General features: G+C 43.5%; 1 protein-coding gene and 1 pseudogene across 1 annotated transcript in view; one reads left to right on the top strand and one right to left on the bottom strand.

Moving 5' to 3' along the window:
- The window catches only part of LOC144824323 (pancreatic secretory granule membrane major glycoprotein GP2-like), a 253,778-nt gene that overhangs the window by 21,431 nt on the left and 214,101 nt on the right, over positions 1 to 18,246 (bottom strand). The window lies entirely within an intron of this gene.
- Positions 12,485 to 13,783, top strand: LOC144825163 (28 kDa heat- and acid-stable phosphoprotein pseudogene; annotated as a pseudogene).

The raw sequence follows: 18,246 nt of genomic DNA, 5'->3' as shown, positions 1-18,246 counted from the left end.
CCAGGAACACAAACTAAGTAGGGTTGAATATTAAAAACAGTTAATAACAGTTGATGTTGCAGGACAGTTGGTTTTAAGATCACCTTTGTTGTTCTTACAGTGTCTAACTGAGTCAAGCCCTCTCTCCTCAGATCCTTTCTAGAAATGGCTGAGATGGTGAGAGGATTTAAGAAGTATTCAGGTTTGCTAAGATCCTTGAAAAACCTGAACACATAACTCAGCCATGAAATACTCATAGCTCCTTCCAGTTTCAAAATATCTGTCATTATATCCCTATTCAGCTTGGCTTCTTCTTTGGTCCACAGCCTGTGCCATAAAAGCACAGGCTCAAGCTTAGTCAGATCGGATATGAATGTAAGACCTAATTCTGCATGGCAGATATAACTTGAGGTGCTCTTAGGTACAGCAAGTATGTATTTCAGGAAAGAGTTTTCAACTACCTGAATGGGGGTCGGATCAGTAAAGCCCCACACCCCACTCCCATAAATTGCAGCAGATAAACATTTTGCTTTGAAGATCTTAATTAACTCGACAGGAGGTCTTATACCCAGCTTTTTGGCAAAAGATTTAAGGGCCGCAGTAAAACGCACCATCGCCAATTTCTTGGCTGCTACTGCTTGCACCCATGACTCATTCTGGGCAAATAAAATACCTAAGTATGAGAATTGCTTAGATACCTCAAGCTTCAGTCCTGCAATAAAAATGGCCCTTTTGGTCTTAATGTTCTTACCACAGCGCATGATGAATGTTTTAGAAGAGTTTACCCTTAACCCCAGATCTTTCATGAAAAGGGTAAAACTATCCACCGTGTGCTGAAGACCCACTTGGGTACGAGACATTAACACGGCATCGTCTGCGTACAAAAGAGCCGGAATTGGACGGCCGTCTACGTATGGGGAATCTAAACTATCTCTGCACAAGTATGCCTCCAAGTTAAAAAGGAATGGAGCCAGTACACAACCCTGCCTGACTCCGCTCCTGATTGGGAATTTGGCTGTGCATTCTCCCCTCAGGCCGTACCGGACCCAAGCTGATGAATCATTGTAAAAACGCTTAAGAAAATAAATAATATTTTCATCAACACCTATTTGTCCTAGTAAGGACCATAATTTAGTATGAATTACACAATCAAATGCGGCAGAGAGGTCCACAAAGGCCAGGAATAAATTCCCTTTCATGACCCTTGTGTACTTCCTCACCAGGATCAGAAGGTTAAGGCCCTGCTCTACTGTTCCCAGACCGGACCGAAAACCGTATTGCAAGTCTGATAGAATAGAATTATCAGCAGCCCAGTCCAGAAGACGGTCCAAAATTATCCGTCTGGCTATTTTTGTAAAAGAATCCAACAGGGAGATAGGTCTACAGCATCCCGGGTCGTATCTATCCCCTTTTTTAAAGATGGGCACAATTATAGACTTTACCCAAGTAGACAGGAAACCTGTGGTACAGCTTGCATTAAGCACCTGGACCAGAAGGGGAGCCCACAGAGGTATATTAGACTTAAAAATATCTATGGGGACACCATCCGGGCCAGGAGCCTTACCACCCTGACTGGTGTGAAGAGCTTTTTCAACCTCATCCACAGTGAACATCAAATTCCTTGAACTGGAGTAGGAAATAGGTGTACAGAGGGAAGGCGATGTTTCCTCTCCCTCGTATACCACAATATAGGATATCCGCTGCCCTTGCTCGAGAGGCCCAAGCTGCGACCGCCTGACTCAACCTCAACGACAAGGTCCGTGCTGAGGGGCGCACTGGGCTGCTCAATTACAGCAGCCCAGGCGATAACCACGAAAAACAGCTCAAGGATTACCAAAACGCACAGTAGGATTGAACATAGGCTCTTTAGGATATGTAACTCACAAGCCAATCCCCAATGACAAGGAAATCCAACAGAGCCAGCTATGCGAATGGATGCACCGCACATAGAACTATGCTCATGGAACATCAACGGGCTATACAATAAAGCAGAGGATACTGACTTCCTACAATATGTCAAACTGTTTGACATCATCCTTCTCCAGGAAACATGGTTGGAAGAGCCGATTCATCTGGAGGGCTACACCTGCTATCATTCCCCAGCCACAAGGAAAAGCAAGTTTGGTCGTCTGTCAGGAGGCCTAGCAACCTACCTTAAAATATCAACTATTGGCTATGCTCGGTCACTTTCTACAAATTCCTTGGCCATAAACACAATGGAGTTATCACTTAACTTTGGGGGCAAGAAGAAAGTATTCCAGCTAACCAACACCTACATTAACCTCAAAAACAAGAGACAGGAGGGAAAACTCCTAACGGACCACTTACATTATGTTATGACTACTCGAACTGCACCAAATCTAATTCTATCTGGAGACCTCAATCAATGCATCTTAGGCTCTTCCACCAACAGTGACATTCAGGCCCAGTCGTACCACTGGAACATACCAACCCAATTATTTAGCAGTCAATGCAAGGCTTCTAAGTCTGCAAAGGCACTACTGGAAGATCTGGAACACATGGGCCTGCGGGTCTTAAACGGAAGATTCCCAGACGACTCACCATCTGTGGCCTCATTTACCTCAGGTGCGTCCACTTCTTCAATTGACTACACGTTGGTCTCCCTCACGTTATTTCATCACGTTCTGGGTTTCAACTTAGGAGACAAGGGTGACAGCGATGATCGCCCTCAAGAAGTTAGACTGGGAGCTCTTCCGGATGATGTTCCTTTAAACGCAATAGGGCCGCAGGACAGTTACACCATCAACCTTAAGCGTATTAAAACTTCACTAGCAGGGGGCGTGGCTTGGCGCCGCGCAAGATGGCCGGCTAGCTACGGAGCTCCGCCGCACCACCCGACCTCATTAAAGTTTCCCCGATGTGAAGGGGCTTATTTTCGTTTCTTTTTCCTGGATTCTGCCACCGGAACCTCCGGAGACCACACGGAGCGCCTGTACGGCGTTTCAATTGCCGTCTTTCTGCATTTACCGCGATGTTGCTGCCGCTCCTCACGCAGCCGCCATTTTAGGCATGCCGTGACGCACCAGACCTCCGCCTCCTCACCGACCCAGCGCTCCCTCGACCACCATGAGTCGCTTGGCAACACCAATTTTTTGGGGTGAGCTTTAACAGTGCATGTTTTGCTACAATTTCCTCTCCTTTGAGGCACATCTATTCAGTCTTTTAAAACTGTGAGGATCCTGCTGTGCAACCTACTTCCCCACGCGCTTTGCCACCACAGCGCTTATTCATTGGGGTGTAATGTGACTGTTTCCCTCACTGTTTGCTTCCGGAATGCTTCACAACCTTTTCCTTCCAAGGCAGGTTTGTGCCTTTTTGCTTCAATACCACCGGCACCCACGCCATTCAGCTCGCTGAGCTTCTCAATGTGACTTACCTGTATTTCCTCAGGTTTGTTTTTTGGCGCGTGCCTGTCATATTTAACTGAAGTTTTTCAACAACTATTGCTCTCCTCTGGTCAACATAACCCATGGAGATGTGTTTTAGAATTTTTCCTCTCTATTTCCCCAGTGACTGGCTCCATTAACACTGAGGTGCTCTTTTTGCATCATTATTGTCGTCTTTCCTTTCACTTCTACGCACCTTGAACTTTCGTTGTTGTAGGGGGAGAGTCCCCTATGGTATCCTTACGACAACCTAGGTTTCTCTTTGATTCTTCGGTGTGTTTTTCCGGAGCTTTCTTCACCTGCTGGATCTACACTGCCTCAGTCTGCCTCAGTCTACTAAAATGTCGACTCCTTCCTCTCAGCGTGCCTCCTCTGGTACTCCGACCTCCAGTAGATCCTCTCCACAGGCTCCAGCTGGCAAACGTACCAAACAAAATTCTCCCACACCAGACGACCCATCTTCCTCGTCTCCTATTGATCAAATTTTGGAGGAACTCCGTGCCATGCGTCCTTTTATTGAAGAGACGAGCAAAGATATGCAGCTTCTCAAAGATAAATGGGAATCTATGGATGCGCGCCTCTCTTCTGTTGAACTACTCTCACCTGAGGTTCAATCTAACACACAACGCATTGTTACTCTAGAAAAGACTGTCCTTTCTCTACAGAAACACACGGAAGATTTGGAGAATCGTAACAGAAGAAACAACCTTCGTATTTACAATCTGCCAGAAAATCTTGAGGGGGACGATCCAGTCTCTTTCTTCACTTCCTTCCTCCCGAAACTTTTGGACTTACCCCCCTCTACGTCCATCAGTCTTCAGAGAGCACATAGACTTGGCGCCAGACAATCTTCATCTACCAAACCCCGTGGGGTTATTATCCTGTTTCTGAAGTTCACCGACCTTCTTTTGATCCTATCGGCAGCAAGAACCAAAAAACAATTGACTTTTCAAGGTCAGCGAATTTACTTCTCTCAGGATGTCTCTAATGCTACTGCCTCCAGACGCAAGGAATTTTTGGCAATGCGTCCCTCTTTGCGTTCCCTTGGAGCACGTTATGGCTTATTTCATCCTTGTACCTTCAGAGTCACTCATCGGAATAAGACTTGGTCTTTTCAGGAGCCTGGTGAACTCCGTAATTTTCTTCTTCTACAAAATGAGGAAGGGATGGAAACCTCCTCCTCTCCATCAAACAGTGGCTGAAATGTTTCTGTTGCATTCATGTTTTGCTCTCTAGCTCTCTTTTTTCTCTAGTTCTATGTACTCTTCTTGGCCTTTCTCTCTTCATCTTTTCGTATTTCTCCTCTTGAATTTTTTCTTCTCTTCAGTCTCCCTGAATATGTTCAACATTTCTCTTTTTCTACTTCTGGTTATGTTTCTCATGTATTTTGTTCCGGTTGTCCTTAATTAATTTTCTTTTTCCATACACAGATCTTCCCGGATGTCTCCTTCACTGTTTTGTTCAGTCCTTCGTTTCCCTTTTGTGAGGTCTCGGTGTGGTTCCGCTCCTGTTCCTGGTCCCTCCGTCTTGTAACGCATCACCACCTCCCCGCCTTCCCTTTGTGTATTACCCCCTTCAGGTATGTTTATTACAGTCATCCTTTTGGATTTGTACTGTCTTCTATGCCTTCTCTCTTTTCCTTTTTCAACATCCTTTATTGACCTTCTTTCCTATCCCCTCGCCTTTCCCCTTTCCCCCTTTCTTTTTCCTTTTCCTCCTATTCTTCTTTCTACCTTTTCAATGGTTCTAATATTTTTTGATTTTTTGCAGTTTAACCTATTGTTCATACAATATGTTTATCCATTTTTCCATTCCCTAGTTCTAATGGTTTATATAGTTTTTACTTCACCCTGTTGCTTGTACAGTATATTTTTGCACCTGTTATCTCTAATTTGTGCTATACAGTCTCATGTTTAACGTCATTTCCTGGAATGTTAAAGGCTTTAACCATCCTATTAAGCGACAGAGAGTTCTTTCCCACCTCTCCTCTTATAATCCTGATATTGCCCTTATCCAAGAAACACACCTCTCTGACGTTGAGTCTTTGAAACTCAAAAGACTTTGGGTCGGTGATGTTTTCTTTTCACCTGCTTCTCATAAAAAAAATGGGGTCGCTATTCTAGTTCATAAACGTCTCAAATGTAAACTGCTCCTTGAGGAGAGAGATGAAGAGGGTCGCTGGATCTTAGTCAAACTGCTCGTTAATGCTATCCCGATTACTGTACTGAATGTTTATGGTCCTACCTGCCCTGATTCTTCTTTTTGGCCCGTGATCACAGCAAAATGTATCCAATACAAGGACGATGCCTTTTTACTTGGTGGAGACTGTAACCAGATTGTAGACCCCTTTTTAGATCGTAAATCTTCTGTTCGTTTCATTCCTCATAAACCACACAAACAGTTTCTTGACACGATTTCTCAGGTTCATCTCATAGATTCCTGGAGGATCACACACCCGGACACTTTGGATTTTTCCTTTTTCTCTCCCCCACACTCTTCCTTTTCCCGCTTGGATTACATTTTCCTTTCTTCCTCCTTATCTCAAAACCTTCTTTCCTCTTCCATTGAACCTATTGTCATCTCTGATCATGCTCCTATTCTTACTGTCTTTGATCTTCTCCCCCCTGCCCCTAAATCCTCGCGCTGGCGCTTTAACTCTTCTCTTCTCACTGATCCCACTTTCTCTTCGGCATTTCGTTCTTTCACCTCAGAATTCTTCCACCTTAACGCTACACCTACTATCCCTTTGCACACCCTCTGGGACTCGTTTAAAGCCACGGCCCGTGGTTTCATTATTGACTTTGTCTCCAAGAAAAAGAAAGCGTTTCTTCAAAAACGCAAGGTCGCCCTACAACATATTAAGTCACTTGAGCACCAATTTTATACCTCTTCTCCAAATCAAATGTCTCCTGAACTTCTTCGCTCCAAAATTGCCTTTAATAAGCTCACCACAGATTCGGCCTCTTCTTATCTTCTACGTAGTAGCGCACGGTACTACGGGGGTCGCAATAAGTCCGGTAAGCTACTTGCTAATTACCTCAAATCACGGAAGGAGCGGACGGTTATTGATGCTATTTACTCCCCTTCCAATACTCTCCTCCATACGGATAAAGATATTTTGGAGCAATTTCATTCTTTCTATGAAACTCTATATACTCCTGAAAGTCCCCCTACCCCAGATCTTCTTCAGTCATATTTTGCTCGTCTGCCTACACCTGATACCTCCCAGCTCAATTTCTCGACTTTAGACTTTGACATTACCCTTTCTGAATTATCCACTGCATTGACGTCTCTTACCAAAGGCAAGACCCCTGGTCCTGATGGCTTTCCGGTTGAATTTTATCTCCATTTTTCCGACATTCTTTTACCTCATCTTCTTCTCCTCTTTCAGTCCTTTTGTTCCGAAGGCCTCGCTCAAGGAACGTTTCAAGATGCCACTATTTGCCTCATCCCTAAAGAAGGGCGTGATCCCAAATTTTGCAAAAATTATCGGCCGATATCTTTGGTCAACGTAGATTATAAATTATTTGCTAAACTTCTCGCTCTTCGCCTTGATCCCCTTCTACCTCACCTCATTGGGAAAGAACAATGCGGCTTTGTTAAAGGTCGCCTTACTTCGGACAACTCTAGACTATTCCTTAATGTCCTCAGTAAAGCCCCTTCCTTATCCATTCCTCTTGCGGCCATCTCAGTGGATGCTGAAAAAGCCTTTGACCGCGTTGATTGGTCGTTTCTTATGGCTTCCCTGAAATGGCATGGTTTCGGTCCAAAATTCATTTCCTATGTCTCCCTAATCTATTCCATGCCCAAAGCCTCTGTTTTAGTCAATGGTAAACTTTCCTCATCCTTTACTCTTAAACGTGGTGTTCGCCAGGGTTGTCCTCTTTCCCCTCTTTTGTTCATCCTAGCTCTTGAACCCTTTTTGACCTCTATACGTAATAATTCTTCCATCTCTGGCTTTCCATATGGACCCAATCACCTTAAATTATCTGCATATGCTGACGACATCCTTCTTTTTATTTCTGACCCTGCTACCTCAGTCCCCTCCCTATTGGCTGAATTTGAACATTTTTCTTTGGTCTCCGGGTATAAAATCAACTCGGACAAGACGGAGATTCTTCCCCTCACTAAATTCTGTCTTCCGCATTTCTTTTCTTCCACTGGCTTTGCTTGGCAGAGTAAGAAACTTAAATATTTAGGTGTACTTTTCTCCAACTCTCCCTCGTCCTCTGTTCGTCTTAACATGGACGCTGTTCTTTCTAGAATAGAGGCCCTCCTCACCTCCTGGAATCCCCTTTTCCTCTCATGGTGGGGGCGTCTCGACTCCATTAAAATGATGGTTGCTCCAATCTTAATTTATTTACTTTCCATGCTCCCGATTCATATTCCGACTCTTTACTTTCGTCGTATTGACTCTGTCTTGTCCAAATTCCTCTGGAAACAGAAAAAAGCGCGCATCTCACTCTCATCCCTTCGTAAACCCAAAGTGAATGGTGGTACGAATTTTCCGGATTTCCGCCTCTATCACAAATCCTTTTCCCTCCGTCAAGCTTCTCGTTGGTTATCACAGGACATTTCCTTTCTGTCCCCACTTTGGCTTTCTGTTGAGCGTGATCTTTTACTTCCACATTCATTTAAAGAAGTTCTCCTCTTCACCGCTAAGGCTCCATGTCTTGTCTCCCCTATTTTTCGACACACTTCATCTCTTTTGCGACCCCTGACCTCATCTGTTCCTATTTCTCGAGAGTCCTTTCTCCTTATGCCCATTTGGTATAATTCACTTATTCTCATACGGAATAGACCTATTGCCTGGCCTACCTGGAGATCGAAGGGTGTTATCTGGGTTAATCATCTTTTCGATGGCTTGTCCCCTCGTTCCTTCCCTCAATTTCAGTCCTCCTTCCAATGCCCTTCTTCCTTCGCGAAGAAATATTTCATTCTTATGGAAACCGTCCTTGAACGATACTACTCTCTTGATTCTGCCATCTCACCCCCGTCATCTTCTTCTTTACTTACCCTTCTTTCAGCTGTCCCTAAGGCCTCCCTTATCTACCGATTTTTCTCTGCTTCTGACCCTGATCGCCCCAAATCGAAATTAGAACTCTCTTGGGAGAAAGATCTCGATTCTATATGGCCGATTTCTCTTTGGGATAAAATTTGGGCTAAATCTCTCAAAACCTCCCGCAATGCCTCTCTGACTCAATCTCTCTTTTTCTTTTATCATAGACTCTATCTTTCTCCACTTTCCTTATCTCGTTTTATATCCTCTTCTAGTGCTGATTGCTGGACCTGCAATGCTACCAATGCAGACTCCTTTCACCTTTTCTTTCTCTGTCCTTCCGTCCGCCTTTTCTGGACACAGATGTGGACCCGTATTTCTCATATCTTTCACTTCTCTCTCCCTTTCTCAGCTTCCTTGGTGTTTCTAGGCAGTCTGTCTGATTCTCTTGACCTCCCACCACACTCGAGAGGTCTCTTTGACCTCATGCTTGCCCTTGCCCTCCAACACATTTCTTCTAATTGGAAATCTCTACACAAAATTTCCATGGTCTGTTGGTGGAACTTACTCTGTCATTCCCATAGGCTCGACGTAGCCTTCGCAGCCTTGTGCAAACCTTCCCGTAATGTTGATTTATATTGGTTACCTTTAACTTTATATTTGGACCAATCTGCCAAGACAAAACCCTGTACTTTTTCCTCTGCCAACTTTAAGCCCCCTTGAATAAGTGTACTCCTGTATCTACTCAATTTAATCACTCTCTCGCTTGTGCCGTCTTATACTTCATAATATGTTATTTACTGCCTTTTAGACCATATATCTATCGTTATTCATAGTCATTGGTGCTTTTACTGTACTTTTTTATGCTTGATGTTCATAATTACTGCAATTTTCTGTTTATGACTTATTGTTAGGTTTTTCTCACTCCCCCCCTCCTTTCCCTCCCTCCTTTCCCCTCCCTCTTAAAAACGCTTAAAATGCTTTGTTCCTCATTTGTACCATCAGCTTTTATTTTTTATCCTCTCATCATATTCCCTCTTCCTCATTTATATCTGCTGATGTTACCTTGTTGGATTGATTATTTACTTCAATAAAGCTTTCAAACATAAAAAAAAAAACTTCACTAGCAAATACCGTGGAGGTATTTCAAGCTGCAAAAACTCAATTGAACTCCTTAAATTATCCCTCTGGCAACATAGTAGCAGGCTGGGAAAAATGTACAACGGAGTTTGCAAATAACTATTCAACAACTGTACGGCATTTTCCACCACGAGCTCCCGCTGGCACAAGGAAGATCTCGGGCACTCAGAAAACGGCCATGAGTTCCCATAAAAAAGCGATTAATAAATCTTTAAGACTGCTGAAGAAAAGCCCGGGGGACGGGATTCTCCTAGCACAACTTCACAATCACCGTGCGGATCTTAAAAAGTTGAAATGGGCAATCAAAAGAACTAATGAAGAAGGCTTTTGGGCAAAACTTCACCACGCTTCCAAGGACAGCAACAGCGCCCAATTCTGGTTGATTATAAATAAACTGTTAAATCCGAAAAATATTGGAATAACATCTTACATAACAAAATCGTCTTGGGAATCATTTCTCGAAGAACATTTCAATCATCAGGACGGCATAACAAGCCAGCCCCAGAATCTTCTGGAGAGCCGATATCCTCTAACAAGCTCACCAAGTGAAGACGAAACTATGGTACCCTCTGCGGCCCAAATCAGGAAACTAATTTCCAAAAGGTAGGAAAGATGGCGCAGCTGGACCTAACGGTATTCCGCCTGCACTTTTCAAACGCGAACCGGAATACTGGGCCGATGTGTTGATCCCCCTCTACTCATCCGTCAACAACTCTGGGCGCCTCCCTGCCTCATGGAGGGGCTCAACCATCTCACCAATTTACAAGGCAGGGGACAGACTCCTTCCAAAAAACTATCGCCTGATTGCACTCCTTGATATTGAGGCCAAATACTTCGCCGGCCTCCTATTGACTCAGTTGCGAGAATGGGCTACAAACCAAAGCTTAATACCATCTAGCCAAACGGGTTTTTGCAAAGACATGGGAACAACAACTAACCTGGTGGCCATCTCGTTACTCATCGATAAGGCTAGGGCGACCAAGCAGGCTCTCCACCTCTGCTTTGTGGACTTCAAGGCGGCCTTTGACAATGTCAACTGGGAAATTCTCTGGCAAAAATTGGCCGCCTGGGGGATTCCCTCGCCTTTATTAAGCCTCTTGATTGAATTGCACACAAACACGTGGGTTCAGGTAAAGCTTGGGAACGGCTCGCACCTCTCTAGGCGTATTCCAACCACAAAGGGCCTAAAACAGGGGTGCGTGCTAGCTCCAACTCTTTTTAATCTATTCACAGCTGACCTGCCACCCGCCTTAGAGGCTTGTAACTCCCACGTCCCCCGGTTAGGAGGCAAAGGGTTGCCCAGCATTTCCTATGCAGATGACGTGGTCCTGGTCAGCCACACGAAAGTTGGCCTACAAAACCTTATTAACACGCTTTATGGTTACGCCACTGAAAACCTACTAGAAGTGAACATCAGTAAGACAAAAGTTCTGTCCATAACAGGGAACAAAAAGTCGCATACCTGGTCGCTTGGCACAAAAGAAATTTCAAATTGTTCTGAATACAAATACCTGGGGATCCTAGTCGACAAAGGTGGCCACTATCTAAACCAACTAGCGGCTAACAAGAGGAAAGGCATGTTAATAGCCACGACGCTGAAACAGCTAAAGCCCAACTTGAGATGCGAAATTCTATTGCCACTACTTCGAGTAGCCAAAATCAAAATAGAGTCTTCAATTACGTACGGCAGTGAGGCTTTAAGAGGAACTGACGCAAAACTTCTGGATACAACTATTTCCAAGGCCTATAGACTTCTCTTTAATCTGCCATCGTATACTTCGCAAGCCCAGATTCGGTTGGAATTTGGGCTGACGAGCCAAATTCTTGCACGAAGAGGGTCTTACATCAAATGCTGGCACAAATTAAAGAACTCTCCAGAAAATACCCTGAATCGACAGCTCTGGCAAGACATTAATAGCTCATCCAGAATGCCGGCAAAAAAATACTTAGAGGAGTCCTTGACCGTAACAGGACTGAAAGAGTTATGGGAGTCTCCTCTATCACATGCGCAATTCAAGCTCACAGTGAACAAGAGCTTAAAAAGCACTCGCATGTGGAGGATAAAGCCACGTTTTCTCACAGACACCATGCCTGGATGACCCTGTTTACTTATAAAACACCGGGCCTCCAAGCATATTTTGGTCTGGGGTATGGCTGGAAAATTAAGGAACCCTTTTTAAAACACAGGCTAGGGATCCTACCCGCCATTCCTCACTTACCACCGTGGCTGAGACAGAACTATGGGACTAAATGCCGGCTTTGCGGAACGGGGACTGAAGACCTAGAACATCTAATATGCACATGCTCGAGGCTGAACGAGGAAAGGGCAGCTCTGTTGAAAACAGCCTTTAACAAACTAGGAGTCCGCTCACGCAGACAAGCCGTCCTCGCCTGCTTCGACCCTGGTCTTTCGTCACTGAATGGGAAGCTGGTGAAATTTTTTAAACTAGCGGAACGGAAACAAACAACCCAGGCAGTTGGCTAAGAGGAAATCTTGGGCCAGGGTCATGTTGTCACGAACAATATATCCTACTTGCACTATTTACTGTCTTTTATCTTTGCCTTTTATTCAAAACCCTTGTTTTTAAAGGTCTCTTTTAATTTCTCTCGTGAGACTTGTTTTTTAATGTATTCTTCTTTTTGTAATGGTTTTTATTAACCTAAAAACAATAAATTACTTACTTACTTACCTTGGTGAAATGCCCAACCCAGTCTGCCTCTGGGATTGCTATCTCTATTTTGGGACCGGATTCATCCACTAAAAGGGGGTTCTAATAATCTTCCAAACGCAGGCACTGTCATTATTTACCAAAGCTACGTGCAGTGCTTCCCTTGCCTCTGCTTTTAATGCATTCTTCTTATCTTAAACAGCCAACTTATATTCTTTCCTGAGTCTCCTCACCTCCGTGGTACTTCTTGGGTTTTTATGCAATTCGTTCTGTAAAAGGGCATAAGCAGAGTGAGGAGGAGCTAGGCAGACATGTCCCACTACCGAGGAAGAAAAGGCGGCCACAAGGGCCGAGCACGGCAGTACACCAGCCCTGAAGAGATCGATGCACAGCTTTTGGCAGAGAAGGAAAAGGCGAGGGAAGCAGAGCTCCTTGCTGAAAATGGTGGCGAGTTAGCAGCAGGTGATCCAACAAAAGAGAAAAAAGACTGTGATGATAGCGAGGATCAAGATGTCGACGATTACCAGCAAAAACGCAAAGGAGTGGAAGGGTTGATAGACATAGAAAATGCCAATCGAGCAGCTCAAACCACCAAAAAGGTTACTCAGCTGGATCTGGAAGGTCCAAAGGAGCTATCTAGGAGAGAGAGAGAAGAATGCACCTCGCTGGAAAGACAGACCAGGCAAAGGCAGATCTGGCTCGGTTAGCCATTATACGGAAACAAAGGGAAGATGCTGCCAAAAAGAAAGATGATGAAAAGAAAGCAAAAGACAAAGAAGGAGCAGCCCCGACTGGCAGAGGTATACAGTCCCTATCACTAAATGACTAACCCACGCCTGGGAGGAGGAATTGCCAAGGAACTGTGCCTGATGCCTGCCAGGAAATCGTACCGTCATGGGTACCATTGAGGCGCCACTCAAGGGCATTGAAGCATTATTATCTAAGCTAAAAGAGACACTGTCGTGTGTTCCTCTTCTGTAACTGGCACGGGATCCTTTATCTGACTCCACTCTGGCCATTTGGTGCATCAAAAAAGAGACTGAATGCAAATTTGATCTGTAACTCTAGGGAAGGATCACTGTGTTCTCTGTTTTTAGGATTAAAGCAAAATGGAGGGTGGGAAGGAATAAAGTTGGAGATTAGGTTGCAACATTGTTTTTGTATTGATTTTTGTTTTTGAGTTGGGAGTGGGTTTAAAGCCTGAAGTTTCACATTAATTCAGAATGGATGTAGGATCTTTCACTGAGCAGTTGGATTAAGCGAGGATTTTCAGTGTGGTGGTTTAGGATTTTTTGCAGGCTGCCCCCTTAAAATTGAGATAGTGAAGTGTCACTGTAACATAGTTTAAAGGGTTTCTTCATTTATCTCTCTGAAATTCAAGCAGTCCTAATTCCATCCTCCTTTTAATATTCATTTCTTTTTTTGGGGCAAACTGGTTTCGTTTTTTTGAGTGTCTGTTTTATGCCCACCTTTCCCACGGCCTTCTAGGGGAAATATTTACTGTAAAATACCCATGTTTAACAATTCACGACACAAACACAACTTGTATATTGGCTGAATAAATTTAAATTATAAACAAAAAAAAACAAAAACAAAAAAAAGGGCATAAGCTTTAGTACAGTTATAATTGAACCATCCTCCCTGATCTCTATTAGTTTTACGCTGTCTCATAAGAGTGTTCCTTATTACATTAGTAATGGTTGAAAAGGATGCACGGAGCATATCAGGAGTGGAATCCTCACTCAAGCATATCATAAGCTCAGGCTTGCATTGGCCAATTACTGTATTAAGTATTTCTGTTTGATTGGCCATGGCCCATCGTAACGAGTACCCATTCGTTCTACCAATAGATAAAGTTTCTAGAATTCTGGCTTTTCCAATATTACTCTTATGGATGTTCTTCATGGGCAATAGAATAGCCAGACAAAGCGGGAAGTGCTCACTTAGTATGTTATCTGAGACTTTAAAAGAATTAATTCTATGGGCATGATTGTTAGTTATTAAAACATAATCAATCGTAGAGCAACAACCCCTACCGTTAAATGTTGGAGGTAGGGAAAATGGCGATGCACACATTTCATTAGCAAATCCAAGATCAAAATTACACAGCACTTCATTTAATTGGTCACCGAAAGGGGTGTGAGAAAAATGGGATAGACACAAGCCCTCTTCCAATGCCACACCACATCTATTATCTTCTACCATCTTGCATAAAATGCAGTTAAAATCTCCTACCCAGAGGCCATCATATCTTTCCGATTGCTTGATTGATAGAATGTAGATATCTGGAACCTGTGTAGTCACTTTGTTTTATGATGTTATGTGAATCCTATTGAAAGCCTATTTAAGAAAATCTATATATTTGTGCCTTGCCTTTAATTAGGGATCTTGTTTATTTTTCGGCAGGAGAAGTACAGTATATCTGCTCCAGTCTGTGAGTCCCAAATAATTAATTTATGTGTTTGTTAATAAACCATTTCAGACTTTGATTGCAGTGGCGTAACAAAAGCCTCCACAGACACGGAGGTGTGGGAGCCCCTGAGCTCCAGGGGACCCTCTGACACTGGCACTGGCAATTCTGTGGCCTGAGAGCTCCAGACTGGGTCCGGAGTGTGGATGGCCCCATGCATGCACTTTGCAGCCCCCCCCTCAAGTTTCATCACGCCACTGTTTGATTGGCATGTGTGCAGATTGTCTTTAACACCTCTCATCTTAAATCTAACAACTTTTTCCCTCCAAAGGACAATTTTTTTATTTTCTCTATTTGGTTCCCTGGAAAGCAGGGTCAGACTGTCTTACAGGAAAATCCATCAGTGCCTGAAGTACTGGTCTGACAGATCACTATATGGACAATATGATGGCATGTACGAGCTTCACTGGGATCAGATCCCCATCCCTTTCGACAGGAGGTTGTATTTTCAGTTTAGAGTAGGCACACTCCCATTGAGAACTTTTACCAAGAGCTGATCATCTGAGGCCATTGACACTTGCCCTACATGCCAGACACAGCTAGAGAGTGTCTGGCATGTATTGTTTGCCTGCCCAGCTTACGTCAGATCACAGACGTTTTGGCTAGCCCCGATCTTCAAACAACATACAATGAGATCAGAATGTACCTCTGCTTATACCATTCCTCTTGCTAAGTTCCTTGGAGCGATGTGGATTTTGCATAGAAAATCTTTATTGCTCTCTTTACTATGGAAGGTCTTATCATATGATGGTTCTATTTGCTGTAAGCCAATTTTAAAAGGGGAACTTTTCCTAACTTTAATTATTTATTATTATGTACGAGACTGGGTTGTAAAACAACCTTTATTATATGGAACATTCTTTTATCTATGTATTTTATAATTGATTATTTTTGTATTTGTACTTTTATGGCCCTGGAGGCTGAAATGAAGCGAATTCAATTGATGGCATGTTTTATGCTCTGGGAGGGGCATTTTTTATCTGAAATTACCACAAACATTGCCTGCAGTAAAGCACACATATATGCAGTCTTTCGTACTTTGCAAACCATATATACAGCTTGTGTTTACAAGTTAAAAACATCTGTTTTGCAAATGTGAGCCACTTTTTAGCTATCTGATTGGCTAATGGGGCCACTTTTAATTTGGTACCCCTGCCTATTATCAGTTCTTGTTTGACCCTGCCAGGAGCATCCACACACCTGGGATGGCGTTTGCCGGGAAACACCCTTTACCATTCAGTCGGAACCACGCAGTGCCTTTACAACGCAGGCACTACAATGAATGCGGCGTTACCACGTGTTCCTTTAGCATGCAAGTCATTGCAGTGACTTGCTTTAGGGAACGCACTGTTGGACTGGTGTTGGATTTTAAGTCCAACACTCTCCCTACTGTTACACATACTGGAGTTGCAATGTTAAATAATACTATTCCAAAGTCCAGCACTTCGCTAAGGCAAGTTGTTGTAACAACTTGCGTGCTAAAGGAACATGTGGTAACTATGTGTTGGTTGTATTGCCCCAGTTGGAAAAGCATGCGTGGTAAAGGCATGCGTGGCTCCATCATACAACCGTCTTTGCCACTCCAGGATTACGCATGCTATGTTGTTAGTGGTTATCCTTGGGCTATAGGTTAGGGTGCACCTTAGCGAGTGCATACCACCATGGTCCCTGGTCCTAAAGAAAGCCTCGTGATTGGTATTTAGAGGCTGAAACATGTAGACCTAATGTTTTAACCTAGGATGTGACTGACCAATTTACTCAGTCGCAACATCCGCTGCACATATTTAATCTAGCCTTACTATCCCACTATTACATTTTTTAGGAATAGTAAAGGCTATTTTATTCCCACTTTTGCACCATCGCTTGCACTTACCACAAAACAAAAAAATCCTGCTCCGCTGTAGTCAGGCGTTGTAGCACACCGGAGAGGCACTCGGCCTCTCTGGTGGGGGCCCAATTATGAGGCATGTCACCAACTAGGTTGGTGAGTGAGGGCTCTTTATAAAAACATGAGTAACCCCTGTTGATAGCCCTTGACCTTCTGGCTTCACTCTTTTGTTGTTTACTGAAAATTCCCCCAGGGAACAGGAGTGGATGCAATAATTTCCCTCTATCTCTTTTTGTTTATATATATCGTTGGGCTATGCCATCTCCCCTCTAGAGTGGATGTCGTAGACCTACCACGGTGATGTCTGTATTTTCTGGGTGGATACGGCGTACCCCTAGAATTACAGATATGTTTATTTCTTGTATTGCACTAGCTCTGCATCTGGGTGGACCCTATTCACCCACTGTTATGGTTTCTGTAGTTATTATTGCACTAATCAATCTCCATTATTTTGTGGATCCTTTGAACCTACTTTCTTTTGACCTTAGCTGGGGTTGCACTTTTACTGCTACAGGGTCACATCCGACAACCCAGTACTGTGGTGTCTGTGATGCCCGCTAATCCCAGACAGGTGTAATAGATGGGCCTGCTGACTTCCTTGGTTGAATCTTTCACTGATTCTAGATGGATCCAGTCCTGCTTACATGTTAGCTAAACCAGTCACCAGGAAGCTGTACATTTAATATATTAACTATGGTAGGTATATGAAAACACTGACTCTAGCGCTTACACCTCTCTCTGCTTCACAACATAAATACGTGAAGCTACATTTGACATGACACGTTGGGAGCACAGCTCTAAACCTTGCACACACCACCAAACTACTTACAGCATAAACCATTATGAAAAGACTTTGCTAACTATGTACAACAAATTGAGGTGTTTCTTACACTACCACCTGAAAGTGCTTTGGGGTTTCATTATCATACATGGTAGAAATACCCTATGCTATAGCTGTAACACAATATCTAAGTAAATAGATGACTCCACCCACAAAGCTCATCCTTCTGGAATCTCCTCTAAGTCAAAGCAGACTTACTACACTTCTACTAGGGGCTAGTAATGCGCCTGTTCTCATCAGCCTACAACTTACTTCCTCATATCAGAACTCTCTTCATGTCTATTTGCAGCATATGGCGGTAGCTGTATGAGTACTAAATAAACTTGTAAATAATACATGTTGTTATCTTCTCAGCGTTTGTATAGTGCATTTATATAATTTTAGATCTCTAAGTGCTTTTGAAATTTGGGTGGGCTTTCACCTTGGTGATATGATTTCTCAGTGATTGAGTTCATCGTAGTCCTTGTGTAGTGTGGATATTATTGACCACAAATATGATTCTTCTTTTTCTGGCCTGTAGTTGCAGTTATTATTATTAATAAGTATTTGTAGAACACATGGCTTCCCTTAGGTATCCCCGCGCTATCAGTATCAAGCAAAGCAAAAAAGAGATTGACTGATTATGGCAGACTCTGGAAGAGCCAGGTCTTCAGCTGCCACTGAAAGGAGAGATGGTGGGTAGTTGAGCGCAGCTGGACAGGGAGAGTGTTCCATATTTTGGTGGCATTGTAGGAAAAGGTACGACCCCCTGATCATGCTCTCTTAATTTTTGGTACCACTGCCAGAAACTGATGGCTGACCGGAGACATCTTGTGGGGTGGTAAAAGGCCATAAGAGAGTGGTTTATCTTTGG

Source organism: Lissotriton helveticus, chromosome 3_1 (assembly GCF_964261635.1).
Source record: "Lissotriton helveticus chromosome 3_1, aLisHel1.1, whole genome shotgun sequence".
NCBI classification, from domain to species: Eukaryota; Metazoa; Chordata; class Amphibia; order Caudata; family Salamandridae; genus Lissotriton; species Lissotriton helveticus.
The sequence above is the reverse complement of the archived record's forward strand: the minus strand, read 5'-3'. Positions and strand labels throughout refer to the sequence as shown.